The sequence below is a fragment of the Heterodontus francisci genome, chromosome 43 (assembly GCF_036365525.1).
Source record: "Heterodontus francisci isolate sHetFra1 chromosome 43, sHetFra1.hap1, whole genome shotgun sequence".
NCBI lineage: Eukaryota > Metazoa > Chordata > Chondrichthyes > Heterodontiformes > Heterodontidae > Heterodontus > Heterodontus francisci.
In genome coordinates this window covers 22,182,894-22,198,064 of record NC_090413.1, presented here as the reverse complement: position 1 = coordinate 22,198,064, position 15,171 = coordinate 22,182,894, and the positions used below count along the sequence as shown (strand labels likewise).

The window sequence follows — 15,171 nt, the reverse complement described above, 5'->3', positions numbered from 1 at the left end:
GCCGCCCCCCCCCCCCCACCCCACACACACATCTCAGCTGTCCATCGTTCTCGCCAACAGACAGCTGAAAAACAAAATTAAAAAAACAAAAAAAAAAAAAACAGGAGTTTGTGCTCAGCAGATGCGCTCTGTGCATCGATTCCAGCCTGGCATCTTGCGATCCCGTGCCTAACAGATGTCCTCAGTTCACTGCGGCACCATCAGCACCTCTCTGCCATCTTCTGATGAGAGAGGAAACAACAAGGACTGCTGCTCGCAGCTCTTGGCTGCTGGTCGAGCAGCTTGTTTACTTATTAGGCGGTGGCAGTCGATTACCCAAGTCCATTGAGGTTTCCTAGCAAACACCATTTGGTCTCCGAATGCAAATTCAGAATGAGTAACACCAAGCCTACTTTATTAAACATTTCAAGCCATATAAAACATTGGAAGATATTTCCAAACTAAAAGCTCTTCTACATCTGAGGAGCGATCAGTTTTTCTTCCACTTCCTCCTCCGTTGTTGTTTCCACATTTACTGACTACCATCTGCACACCTCAATATGGCAGCTGAGGTGCCCGTGTAATTGCCTGAAAAACATAGTTTCTATAATTTACATTGAAAATATAATGGGCTGATCACATCGTCGAAGGATATTGCAATCAATCCAAGAAACAATACTGCTTAAAAGCAAATGATTAAATTACGGTTGAGAAAAGTCAGTCATGAGGATCTTTTATGGATGATAATTTATGTTGCCATGGTGACTGTGCATCTTCATTAGATCAGGGCACAGAACAGGATTTCTAATATACACCCTTCGTGACTGCAAACTTAGAGAGAGAGCTGGACAAAGTACTAACATAATTCTCAATATTCCTTGTTTTATTTTTTTGTGGGAGGGATCATTACAGCCTTGTAAAAATTGTGCACATGCAGCGAGACCTACACTCCTAAAAGATCACGTCAGAGGTGCAGCTGCAGGGTTATACCCTGTTGCCCTCTCCCCACCACCTTCAAATCATGCTTCATTCAAGCATAGCTTTCCTTCTAGGAGGGTGAGGCTGCTGAACGTGCCCTCGTATTCCACCCCTAATTGAGTCAGCAGGCCACACTTTCTAACTCGCCACCCATACCTTCAAACTCACCCTCATTTTGGAACTGTCACCTGCCTTATTCTTTCATGTGTATGTAGGGTTGCCTGTATTGACCACGGAATTACCTGTCAATCATCCCTGGAGCCCACATTGCTGAGAGTGACTGGAGTTGAGACCTTGTGTACATAACCTGTGCTATGTGACTATCCTCCACTCACTGCATTTTTCATGGAAAATTAAACCCTGCTTTTAATTGGGAGACTTTGCTATAGTTTTGGTCAGGTGTTCTGTTTGCTGCAGTTCGTAGAACCTCTCTCTGTTTATTGTGCCAGTAGATTTTGTTAGCCACAATATAGGCTACATTTGCTGGAAGTGCTGCCCTAAGTCCTGCCTCCACCTACAAGTCCTTAACTGACACAGTGGTGTCGGTACTCACTTCATATATATACTTACATTTATTGCATTACTTAGTTTACTGGTATGGTTTCTATCCAGCAAAATCAATGAAGGGTTTGTGGGAACTGTTACGACCAGGTGAGAAAGGGGTCTAGGGCTTCCCTCTCAGCCTTTGCCTGGTTTGACCGTAACAGGGTTTAACTATTAAAACACTTTTAGCTCCCCCTCAGTGAACCCTTGTTCACTGCTCTCCAATTGTAAGGCAAAGAAATAAACTAGGCTGGTTTTCTTAGATTTAAACAAGAAAGGTGTAAGTTTATTAACCTTAAAACTCTAATTCGGTTAAAACGACTACAAATACGTGATGCGACCACGCTAGCATGCATACACGATAAACAAGCAGAGACAGAAAAGGAGCAAGAAGAAAGGGGAAAAGTCAATAGCTGAAGGTAATTTACTGTCCTTTGAGTTCAATGTAGAGTCTTTGATTGCAGTTAAATCTTGCCGTTTCGTTGGGGCCCAGTGCATGCTTTCAAACTTGTTTTGATGTAGGAGTCTTCTCTCCTGAGGTTTAAATGACTTCAGTGGATCTGGAAATTTGAGAGAGAGAGAGAGAGAGAGAGAGAGAGAGCCAGGCAGGAGAGAGGCTCTTTCTTCAAGTTCAATTGCAGTCTGACCCAAACTGTTCTGTGAGCAGTTCAAAACCAAACCTGGGCCAGCAGGTTAGTCATGTGACTAGTTGTTTTTAAACAAACTCTCTCAATTTTTGTGGATTTCTTTCATCTTAGCAAGCACCTGCAATGAGGGGTGGAAATGAAATGCTGGTTTGTTCCACATTCAATGTCTGGTGATCAAAATCCATTTGGGTTAATTGGATCAGGGAGCAGTTCTATTGTCTCTCCAGGCAACAAACTGTCTCATAGTATGCAAAAATGTTTCCAGCCACTGCTATGATTTCTTTCACAAGTTATTTTTTCAGTCCAGCAACAGTTTAAAATTAATGTTCATATGATGAAATTAATATGCCTCATTCTTGGCAAGTGGGGTCTTCATGACACCTCGAGCAGAATGAAAAGCAATTTTTAAAAGAGCATTTCATTAAAAGACTAGAGAGAAGAGTAAGTACAAAAACATACATGCATCTCTCTCATTCATTCAGAAATCCTGAAAATTGTTACCGCCTGTCTTTTCTTGGTAGCAGTGCTGCATTAAACTGCGCTTTTTGGCATCTCAATAAACATATGATTTTTGGCAAAGTTTTTTTTCAGGTTGCACATTTCCATGACTGCCTAGGGTGTCTTTGTTCCTGTTGAGGTCTGCAGGGGGAGGGTTAGATTTAATTAGCCCTAGGTTGGAGTTCTGCTCATGGGCATCAGCAGTGAGTGGATCCACTCTGAACTCTCTTTCAGTGCTTTGATGAGTCATGCAAGGGCTTTTCACCTTTGGGGATGGTTGGTTCCCTTTTCTCCTGACTGTGAGGATGGATTCTCTGCTAATCTTCCCTTTATCCTCTGGGACACTCCTGCTACCAGGTATTTGTCCAGGTTCTACTGCACTCCCCTGTGGCATTTCGATTAGGTGAGGCATCACCCTCACTGTTTCTCTGTCCTCTTGAGGACTTTCTTTGTCTCTGCAGGTTCCTGTAAATGCTGTTAGCAATTCTGCTGGGGTGCTTCTAGTGTCTGCATTAACATAGGAGGATGTGGGGTCTAACTTTGCAAACATTTTGGGGTTGGCTGACTGGACAGTAGGGGTTTTTATCTGGGATTCCTCCCGGACTTCCTTTAACCTGCCCTCTTTGTCCCTTTTCCCCCTTTCTTCTCCAACCTTTTGCCAGCCTTGTGCCTACCTGTCCCCTTTTGTTCTCGGCAGGGGTCCATAACAGTTCACCAGCCCTCTGCTGGAGGGTCCTCCAAACACCGATACAGGACTTAGGGGTGTAGATTCACTGTAGGTTGGGGTTTCCCCTCAACCTGGCACATGTGGCAACTCCTGCAGTATTCCACCACATCAGTGTGGAGTTTTGGCCAGTCAAACTGCTGCCTTATGCGGGCTTTGGTTTTTCGTATACTGACATGTACAGCCACTGTAATCTCATGGGCCATTCTTAATATTTCTCTCCGGTACCACTAACTGGTCAACCAATGTCCACTCCTTGCCCTCAGGTCTGCGAGGAGAACTCCACTTCCTCATCAGTACCTCATTCTTTCAATAGTGGCCATCAGGGACTCGCAGAATAATACAGTGTAGAAGAAGCCCTTCGGCCCATCGAGTCTGCACCGATGCATTAAAACACCTGACCTGTCTACCTAATCCCATTTGCCAGCACTTGGCCCATAGCCTTGAATGTTATGACGTGCCAAGTGCTCATCCAGGTACTTTTTAAAGGATGTGAGGCAACTTGCCTCTAACACCCTCCCAGGCAGGGCATTCCAGACCGTCACCACCCTCTGGGTAAAAAAAGTTCTTCCTCAAATCCCCCTTAAACCTCCTGCCCCTCACCTTAAACTTGTGACCCCTCGTAACTGACCCTTCAACTAAGGGGAACAGCTGCTCCCTAGCCACCCTGTCAATGCCCCTCATAATCTTGTACACCTCGATCAGGTCACTCTTCAGTCTTCTCTGCTCCAGTGAAAACAACCCAAGCCTATCCAACCTCTCTTCATAGCTTAAATGTTCCATCCCAGGCAACATCCTGGTGAATCGCCTCTGCACCCCCTCCAATGCAATCACATCCTTCCTATAATGTGGCAACCAGAATTGCACACAGTACTCCAGCTGTGGCCTTACCAAAGTTCTGTACAACTCCAACATGACCTCCCTGCTTTTGTAATCTATGCCTCGATTGATAAAAGCAAGTGTCCCATATTCCTTTTTCACCACCCTATTAACGTGCCCTTCTGCCTTCAGAGATATATGGACAGACTCGCCAAGGTCCCTTTGTTCCTCGGAACTTCCCAGTGTCAGGCATTTCATTGAATACTTCCGTGTCACATTACTCCTTCCAAAGTGTATCTCACACCTTTCAAGGTTAAATTCCATCTGCCACTTTTCTGCCCATTTGACCATCCCGTCTATATCTTCCTGTAACCTAAGACACTCCACCTCACTGTTAACCACTCGGCCAATCTTTGTGTCATCCGCGAACTTACTGATCCTATCCCCCACATAGTCATCTATGTCGTTTATATTAATGACAAACAATAGGGGACCCAGCACAGATCCCTGTGGTACGCCACTGGACACTGGCTTCCAGTCACTAAAACAGCCGTCTGTCATCACTCTCTGTCTCCTACAGCTAAGCCAATTATCAAGTTACCTTGTATCCCATGTGCATTTGCTTTCTTGATAAGTCTCCCATGTGGGACCTTTTCAAAGGCTTTGCTGAAATCCATGTGAACTACATCAACTGCACTACCCTCATCTACACACCTGGTCACATGCTCAAAAAATACAATCAAATTTGTTAGGCATGACCTCCCTCTGACAAAGCCATGCTAACTATTCCTAATCAAATTTTGCCTCTCAAAATGGTGATAGATTCTCTCCTTCATAATGTTCTCCAATAGTTTACCTACCACTGACGTGAGACTCACTGGTCTGTAGTTCCCTGGCTTATCTCTACAACCTTTCTTAAATAGTGGGACCACATTAGCTGTTCTCCAGTCCTCTGGCACCTCCCCCGTGGCCAGAGAGGAATTAAAAATTAGGGTCAGAGCCCCTGCAATCTCCACCCTCGCCTCCCACAGCATCCTGGGACACAAATCGTCCAGACCTGGAGATTTGTCCACTTTTAAGCCTTCCAAAACCTCCAATACCTTGTCACTCCCTATGACAATTTGCTCAAGAACCTCACTGTCTCTCTCTCTAAGTTCCATATCTACATCCTCTTTCTCTTGGGTGAAGACAGATGTGAAGTATTCGTTCAACACCCTACCAATGTCCTCTGGCTCCACCCACAAATTTCCCCCTTGGTCCCTAATGGCTCCTACTCTTTCCCTGGTTATCCTCTTCCCATTGATATACTTATAGAATATCTTGGGATTTTCCCTACTTTTACCAGCCAGAGCTTTCTCATATCCCCTCTTTGCTCTCCTAATTGCTTTCTTAAGCTCCATCCTACACTTTCTGTACTCCACTAATGCTTCCATTGATTTGCTCTCCTTGTATTTGCTAAAAGCCTCTCGTTTCCTTCTCATCGTACCCTGAATGTTTCCGGTCATCCATGGTTCTCTGGGCTTGTTGCTCCTACCTATTATCCTAGAGCGAAAATGTTGGGCCTCCCATTTCCTTTTTGAATGCCCCCCACTGCTCTTCTGTAGATTTCCAGTCAAGTAACTCTTTCCAGTCTACCTTGGCCAGATCCTGCCTTATTTTACTAAAATTCGCTCTTCCCCCAGTCCAAAATCTTTTTTTGCAACTTGTCTATTTCTTTCTCTATAAAAAGCATAAATTGTTCTCCCTCTGCTTCAATTTGAGACTGGGCAGCCTGTGCTAACTCTTGCAATACTGGGTCGGCTCGCTGAGCCTCAGCTAGGGAAGATTCATTTAATTCATTCCCTGGGTCTCCTAACTTTCCAAAGAAAGTATCAGACAGACAGACCTGGTCATCTGCCTGCAGTGTTAATGCAGTCTCCTCTGCAGGAGCTGGTTTGATCATGGCCTGATCTACTACTCATTCAGGGAAACTGCAGGGGACCGTCTCCTGCCACTGCCCTGTCTCTCTGATCTCCTGTGGTCTCTCTTTCACTACTGGGGAGGCTACCACCTTCTCCCCCACCAGATCATTACCTAGGAGCAGGTCATCTCCATCCACAGGCAAACTAGGGACAATCCCTACAGTCACCGGTCCCGAAACTAGGTTGCACTCCAAGTGCACCCAGTGCAGGCATACACTGCCCTCCAATACCATTCACCACCATTCTGGTGTTCACTGCACTCTCTGGGGAAAAGGTCAGGCCTTTTCCCAGTAAAAGGGATCTAGAGGTCCCTGTGTTCCTGAGGATTACTATGGGCTTGCTTGCCCCACTTGAGGGGTATGAGGTTACTCTCCCTTCAGACACAAAATCCTGAAAACCTTCAGGAACCCTAATAAATTTTCCTGTACTTGCAACAGTCTGCTTTCTGGGTCTTACAACTGCTGCAGTTAAAGATACAGCTTGTTCTGCTGTGCGTTCCATCAGGGTCCCTTCTCCTTCACTGAGCGGGTGTGCCCTGATTAACCCTACAGGCTTTCCCCGCAGTTTCCAGCAGTCAGCTCTTAGATGCCCTGCTTTATTACAATGGAAGCACACAGGTCTCTGGATCTCACTCCTACCTATAGCACTATCCTTTTTGGCTGGAGGAGGGCCCCCTGTGTCTCCTGAATTTCTTTCTCTCCCTGGACTGCTTGGGCTCCTATCACCTTCCCACCCTTTGTCCTTTTCGGATTTGTGGGGGTGACTAGGAAAGGTTTACCCCTGGGGAACCGACTTGTATATTAGAGCAAACTCATCAGCCACATTGCAGCTTGCCGGGCTCTATGAACTTTCTGTTCCTCTACATGTGTCTTTATGCAGAGTGGGAGAGAGTGTTTAAATTCCTCTAACAGAATTATTTCTCTGAGATTCTCATAGCTGAGCTGTACTTTAAGAGCCTTCAGCCACTGGTCAAAAGCCAGCTGCTTATTTCCCTCAAACTCCAGATAAGTTTGATTAGCTTGCTTCTTGAGGGTTCTAAACTTTTGGCGATAGGCTTCGGGTACTAACTCATATGCCCCAAGAGTAGCATTTTTTGTCAGTTCATAATTTGATGAACTCTCACCTGGCAACACGGAATAAACCTCATGGGCTTTTCCAGTTAGCTTGCTTTGCAGTAAAAGAGGCCAGGTCTCAGCTGGCCATTTTAACTGCCTTGCTAGTTTCTCAAAGGATACAAAAACTTCTTCTACATCCTCCTCATTGAATCTTGGAATTAGTTGAGCCAGTTTTAACAATTCTGTACCCAGCCCTGAATTACGCTTATCCATATTGGCCATGCTTTCACTGGGGTTACTCTGTCACCCCCCCTAGTTAACTCAAGCCATTTCAACTTTCTCTCTTTGCATTCTTTCTGGAAGGTTCTTTCTCTTTCTCTCTCCTCTCTTGCTTTCTCTCTCTCCTCTCTTTTTTTTCTTCATGTTTCTTCTGGAAGGCTCTTTCTTTCTCCCTCTTCTACCTCTCTCTCTCTCTCTTTTTCCCTTTCCTCAAATTCAAGTTTCCTCTGTTCCAATTGTACCTTTGCTTGCAATACTTTGTCAGAGTCCATTTCTAATCCTGTTTCTGCTTCTCAGATTCAAGGGAAAAATGGTTGGCCACTAGTCTTAGGAGTTCACACTTTCTAGCCTTGGCACGGACAGTGATCCCACATGGCTCAGCCATTTTCCTCAACTCTTCCATAGACGGTTCTTTTAACTTGTCGCAAGTTACTTCACCCTGGCTTGGGGAGTTACTGGCTTCAGTCGCAGACATGTTAGTATTCTAGCTCACACAATCACAAGAAAACCTGTATTGGAATCGTTCCTTTTTGATTGGGGATCAATTTGACTTCCCACTTCCAATTTCTTGTTTGTCTGTGGGTTGAATCCGGACGCTCGCCCCAAATTTCTGTTACGACCAGGTGAGAAAGGAGTCTAGGGGTTCCCTCTCTGCCTTTGCCTAGTTTGACCGTAACAGGGTTTAACTTTTAAAGCATCATGTTTTCAGCTCCCCCTTAGTGAATCCTTGTTCACTGCTCTCCAATTGTAAGGCAAAGAAATCAACCAGACAGGTTTTCTTAGATTTAAACAAGTTTATTAACCTTAAAACTCTAATTCGGTTAAAACTACTATGAATATGTGGCGCAACCACGGATACGCGATAAACACATACAGATAGAGACATAAAAGGAACAAGAATAAAGGGGAAAAGTTTGAAGCAATGGCTGGAGGTAATTTATTGTCCTTTGAGTTCAATGTAGAGTCTTTGATTGCAGTTAAATCTTGCCATTTCGTTGGGGCCCAGTGGATGTTTTCAAACTTGTTTCGATGTAGGAGTCTTCTCTCTTGAGGTTTAAGTGACTTCAGTGGATCTGGAAATTTGAGAGAGAGAGAGCGCCAGGCAGCAGAGAGGCTCTTTCTTCAAGTTCAGTTGTAGTCTGACCCAAACTGTTCTATGAGCAGTTCAAAACCAAACCTGGGCCAGCAGGTTAGTCATGTGACTAGTTGTTTTTTTTAAAAAAAACAAACTCCTGCATTTTTGTGGATTCCTTTCATCTTAACAGACACCCGCATTGGGGGTGGGTGAGGGGGTGGTGAAGAATGGAATGCCAGCTTGTTCCACATTTAATGACTGGTGATCAAATTCCATTTGGGTTAATTGGATCAGGGAGCAGTTCTCTTGTCTCTCCAGGCAACTATCTTAGTATGCAAAAATGTTTCCAGCCACTGCGGTGACTTCTTTCAACAGGTCATTTTTTTCCAGCCCAGCAACAGTTTAAAATTAATGTTCGTATGACAAAATTAATATGCCTCATTCTTGGCAGACGGGATCTTCATGACACAACACATTCTTGGAGGCCTAAAGGGGTCCCTGAATCATCCGTCACAACACAGCCCCGATATGCTTGGCAGAGTTTCCACCTTCATAAATGTTTGAGCTGGAAGATCTGCCTGTAGACTGCACAATACAGTAGGACTCATTTGTCGGGCAAGGATATTGAGGGATATGGAGCAGGAAAATAGAGTTAAGATGGAGATTATCCCTGATCCCATTTAATGCTGGAGCAGGCCCAAGGGGCTGAATGGCATCTTTCTGTTCCTTTGATGTTCTTGTGAATACTGCAGCTAGGAGATGAGCGGAAGTGGCCTGGAATGATGTCCCTCCCTTCTTCCATGGAAACCCTGTGCCTCCTTTGCATCATCTCCAAGAATGGCACAGCTCAGATGAGAAACTCATCTTGAGATCAACCTTGGGCACAAACTCCAAAACACGGGCACAATGGGCGGCACAGTGGCGCAGTGGTTAGCACCGCAGCCTCACAGCTCCAGGGACCCGGGTTCGATTCTGGGTACCGCCTGTGCGGAGTTTGTAAGTTCTCCCTGTGACCGCTTGGGTTTTCGCCGGGTGCTCCGGCTTCCTCCCACAGCCAAAGACTTGCAGGTTGATAGGTAAATTGGCCATTGTAAATTGCCCCTAGTGTAGGGAGGTGATAGGGAATGTGGGATTACTGTAGGGTTAGTATAAATGGGTGGTTGTTGGTCGGCACAGACTCAGTGGGCCGAAGGGCCTGTTTCAGTGCTGTATCTCTAAATAAATAAATGTCAATCAAATAAACTTTCAGAAGGCTTTCTGCCTTCTGTTCTCCACGTAAGCCTGTGTCTGTGCAAATGCATAAGTGCCAACACCTTCTCCTTGCCTACTATTGAACAGCTTGTACTAAGTTTAGGTCATCAGTTGTATCATCCTTTCAAAGAAGTTATGAACTTTGCAGGGAAACCACTTCCCTAACGTCTGAATTAGACAGGATCCCACTACATGTAATGGCAGAAACCTAGCCTGAACCTGGAGCAGCTTTCTCCATTTATCATAGAAGTTTATACTTTGTTAGAAACAAAATAGCAGAACATTTCTCAAAGAATTAGTAGATAAGTATGGGACATTCAGCCATCAGATCTGTTCGCTCTGTTGACTATGTTCACAAGAAGTTCACAAGAACTTCTGCACTGGCTACTTGTTGTCAGGGTGGCCAGTGATGTAAATATGAGTCGTAAGTTTTGCCATGCTAGTCAGTTGCTCACAATATCTAATGATTGTCACTGTCACTCAGTTTAAGACTGATCTTCAATAGGACCAGACCATTAATCCAAACTTATAGCCCACAATTCAGTTTTGACTCATTGCATTCTACAGATAGCTGACTCAGCGGCCCTGATTTTAACTCCCCTCCACCTCAGTGGAAACTGGATTGGGACGGGGAAAGTGGACAATTAAAATAAGGGCATTCACTTACTCCCACCACCGCTCCCCCCACCCCGACCCGCCCCCTCTTGATCTTGCTGCCTTTCCACCGTGCCTCAATCTTAATCAGCTCTTTTCAGCGGACGAGTATGACATCTGGAGGAAGGCTGCAGGATCCTTCTTTAAAGATGCAGATCGGGTCTCAATGACTGATAGGAGTCAGAGGCCTGAGTGGAGGGAGCTGAAAGAGGCCTTCCCTGTCAGGCCAGGCCTCCTGGGAAGGAGAGTAAGAGACGGACGCAGCAAGAATGCTTCTTCAGGCTTCTTGGAAGCCTTGGGCCTCCTTTGTCCTGGCCTTCCCTCCTTCATCTGACCAGAGCCAGAGCACTCCTCCCTTCAAATGATTTCCATTGCTACTCATGCTTATCCCTTATCCAAGGCAAATTTCCAATTTGGGACAATTAGTGTTGAGCAGTGACCCATATTCATTTGGAACAAAATTGACAATAGTGAACAACATTACATTTGCTCCCAGCTCAGTTTAGCAGAAAGGAGAGACTTTCATCCCAACTGTGTGAGTTGGATTTGAACCCTGGTTACAGGAGATCTGATGGCAATATGCTAAATCACTGCACTATCCAGTTTCCAATTGGTCAACATTTCTGCTTGGCTGTAAATTATGACAATCTGTGAAGCTATAATGATAGAAGGTTAAGCTTCACCTGATGAATAAAGTCATCTTGTGGTTTATATCTCCTCTGGAACTTCCAACTGTGCCATTCCTTACAATGTGTTACCATCTGTATCTTCCATCTAATTCACTGTGGTACATCCAGTATGATTCTCCTTCTCTACATTATAATAGTGAAAATTAGGAGTTAGGACAAAGCACTAACCTAATACTCTCCTGTGCCAAATCACCCTCACCACTGGTTAGGTCTCTACTGTTGCTGAGTGGGTAGCATGCTTGCCTTGGAATCAGAAGGTTGTGGGTTCAAGACCTATTTCAGACACTTAGCACAAAAATCATTTATCACATTTCTGTTTGTGGGAGTTCGCTGTGTGTAATTGGCTTCATGTTTCCTACATTCCAACAGTGACTACACTTCAAGGCCAGAATTTTTCATTGGGCAGCAGGCCCCGTCCACTCGCTGAAAAGTCAGTGGCGAGCCCAGCTCCGCCGAGCCTGGGGAGTCAGACTGGGATTTTTCGCTCCCCAAGTCTTTAATCGGTCTTGGGTGGGACGGCCACCTCCTTGAGGCAGGAAGTCCCGCCTATTGGAGCTGCCAGCCAATCAGCGGGCCGGCAGCTCTTCATCCCAGCCGTGCCACCGGGAGCGCTGGCCACCACTGGGACTGCACCCAGCCATCGGAAGATGATAAAGGACGGCCCGGAAAAAAGGTACGTTTTTAGGGCCTCGCCGGGGATCATTCGGGCCCCGGCGAGGCAAGTGAAGGCGTCGGTTAGGGGTCGGGGCGAGTGTTGTGTGTTGGGGGCAGTTGGGGCGTCGGGGGCGGCCCACTATGGGGCACAGGGTGCCTGATCAAGAGGGCCCCCAACCAGCCCGCAAGAAAGCTGCCTGGTTTCACCGGGCGGGTTTTTGGAGGCATCAGCTGTCCGCCAGCCAAGGGTAAAATACCCGTCAACAGCCCGCTTGTTTAGCGGGGCTGTAAAACTCTAGCCCAAAAGTACCGCATTGGGTGTAAAGTGCTTTGGGATGTCTTGGGCTCGAGAAAGGTGCTGTATTTTTCTTAAACTTTGTGTAAAGCTGAAGTCTGTCCAAGAATCGACCCAAATCCAGGTTAGCTCTTCTGGGATCGCTCTCTCTTAATCCTAAAAGGCATGCTGCCTGATAAATGATCCTTCTACCCCTTTGGTTTTCCTGTTTTTGAAACCTTTCTCATCTCTAGTTTAATTAATACTACAATGCTTATTGGTCCTATGAACTTCCTCATTCCTGTTAAGCTCCATGCTGCCCTACCCCTTCCTATTCGCTGAGCCCCCTCTCTATTGAAAGATTTAAGACTTACTGAACTGTTCCCGATTAAAAAGGACCTCAGTTCCTTATTTGCCTCAGTTTTCTCTTCCTCCAATAATCTGTAGCCTTCTGAAACCCAAACATAGTGTCAACTAATCAATACTTGATTTGTTTCATTGGCCATGAGGATTGAGGCAGAGCAGGCCAGTGGGGCTGACAGGCCTTCTCCTGTTCCAACGTCTCTGTCTCCTCTTCCACCCTACTCTTTACAAACTTGGCAATTCTGCCTGAAGCTCTGTTTCAGCAATGAAAATACTACATAGACTTTAATGCTGGCATCGCTTAGATTAGTTGAATTTCCCTTTAGTGTTGCTATAGATACCAGTAAATCTCTTCCAAGCCGAGAGGAAGGAAACAAAGATATTTTCAATTATGTTTTCAATTTCTCTCAAAAAAAATGCAATGAAGAGGTGCTATGAACATAAACATATTTTATAAGAGTTAGCGACAGCCATCAATTAGATTACAACCTTCTACTAGTCCCTGTTCTAATTTGTGATATAAACTGTTGTTGGGCGGGTTTGTGCCAACAATGCAAGTTTGTTTTGATACCAACTGGCTCGACACTGCCAATATGTTCACCCTGAAGGATCAATGATTTTGGCATTATTACACTAACTTTTTGGGGAAATAATCTGTGTTAATTAAGGAAAATTCTACATCTGGTATTGCAATCAGATTACTGTATGTAGCATATACTGACTGCATTACCTCTTGAACTGAGATCCATACTGTTAATGGCTCAACACAAAACTCTCAACTGAACTCCTTAAAATATTGACAGTATATTAAGTACACACACACACACACTCTCATATATATATATAACAGATAAGAGAAACATGGCATTGATTTCAAGGCAATAACGTCATCTGTCCTCACTGTTCACAATAGTTATACTTCCCACCAGTAAGCTCCCCTGGTGTCTCCTTGGCTATATACTCTGCCCCTTATCATACAGATAGGATGCAAAGTGATACTGGGGCTAAAAGGGTTAAATTATGAGTACAGGTTGCATAACCTCGGCTTGTATTCCCAGAGGATAGATTAGGGGGGTGATCTAACCGAGGTGTTTAAGATGATTAAAGGGGGAATTGCTAGGGGGAGAGAGAGAGAGAGAGAGAGAGAGAGAGAGGGGGGGGGGATTTCGTGTGGTGGGGGAGAGAAGTCCAGAAGAAGGACACAACCCTAAAATTAGAGATAGGCCATTCATATGAACATACGAACTAGGAGCAGGAGTAGGCCACTCGGCCCCTCGTGCCTGCTCCACCATTCAATAAGATCGTGGCTGATCTGATGGTAACCTCGACTCCACATTCCCGCCTACCCCCAATAACCTTTCACCCCATTCCTTGTCAAGAATCTACCTACTTCTGCCTTAAAAGAATATTTAAAGACTCTGTTTCCACTGCCTTTTGAGGAAGAGAGTGCCAAAGACTCACGACCCTCAGAGAGAAAAGAATTCTCCTCATCTCTGTCTTTAATGGGCGACCCCTTATTTTTAAACAGTGACCCCTAGTTCTATATTCTCCCACAAGGGGGAAACATCCTTTCCACATCCACCCTATCAAGACCCCTCAGGATCTTTTATGTTTCAATCAATTCAGGGGTGATGTCAGGAAGCACTTCTTCTTTCAAAGTGGAAAGTTGTTAAGGCGGGGCCGGGCAATTGAAAATTTCAAAACTGGGATGGATAGATTTTTAGGTAAGGATATTAAAGGTTATTGAACCAAGGCAGTAGATGGAGTGAAGTTCATCATCAGCCATGATCTAATTAAATGGTGGAACAGACTTGAGGGGCTGAATGGCCTCGTCCTGCAGCTATGAAGCTTGTTTTCCGCTCCCTTATGATGCGTTGGTTGATCTCTGATAGCGTGTTGGTAGCTGGGTAGATACAATTGGCCTCAGTACATCTTGCTAAGGATTTATAAGAATCATCTAGGTCCTGCTCCTAATCTAAAACCTCTGCTGGAAAAGCAGCTTGAGTGAACGATGGGGTTTGAGCTCAGCCTTGACCAAGAGGCCCCTGCTCTCCTGCGAAGGTATTTTGCTGATTGCCACTTGGGTAGAGGAGATTTAGATTTTTAGAGATACAGCACTGAAACAGGCCCTTCGGCCCACCGAGTCTGTGCCGACCATTAACCACCCATTTATACTAATCCTACACTAATCCCATATTCCTACCACATCCTCACCCGTCCCTATATTCCCCTACCACCTACCTATACTAGGGGCAGTTTATAATGGCCAATTCACCTACCAACCTGCAAGTCTTTTGGCTTGTGGGAGGAAACCGGAGCACCCGGAGGAAACCCACGCAGACACAGGGGGAACTTGCAAACTCCACACAGGCAGTACCCAGAATTGAACCTGGGTCGCTGGAGCTGTGAGGCTGCGGTGCTAACCACTGCGCCACTGTGCCAGAGGCAATGAAGAAATTGCTAAAACTTTGATCTCCTGCCCTGAGATCAGGCTCCTGTATTGAAAGTGTCCCCGTTAACTTGCATTACTTAATAGCCATTTTATAATTCTATTGGGCCTAGCTAAATTGCTCTTGCAGAGAGCTGGCATGGGTTTGAAGGGCCAAATGGCCTCCGCCTGTGCTGTAACCATTCTACAAATACCAGATACTTTCATGCAGGGGACTTAAAACACAACCTGACTGAAAGGTGGAGGCTTACGCAGACTGCGACCAATTTAGAAACAGCA

The 15,171-nt window shown here is 45.3% G+C and overlaps 1 protein-coding gene across 1 annotated transcript in view; it reads right to left on the bottom strand.

Annotated features, from left to right (window-relative positions):
- The window catches only part of LOC137355696 (protein lyl-1-like), a 43,368-nt gene that overhangs the window by 15,624 nt on the left and 12,573 nt on the right, over positions 1-15,171 (bottom strand). The gene's annotated exons all lie outside the window — the stretch shown is intronic.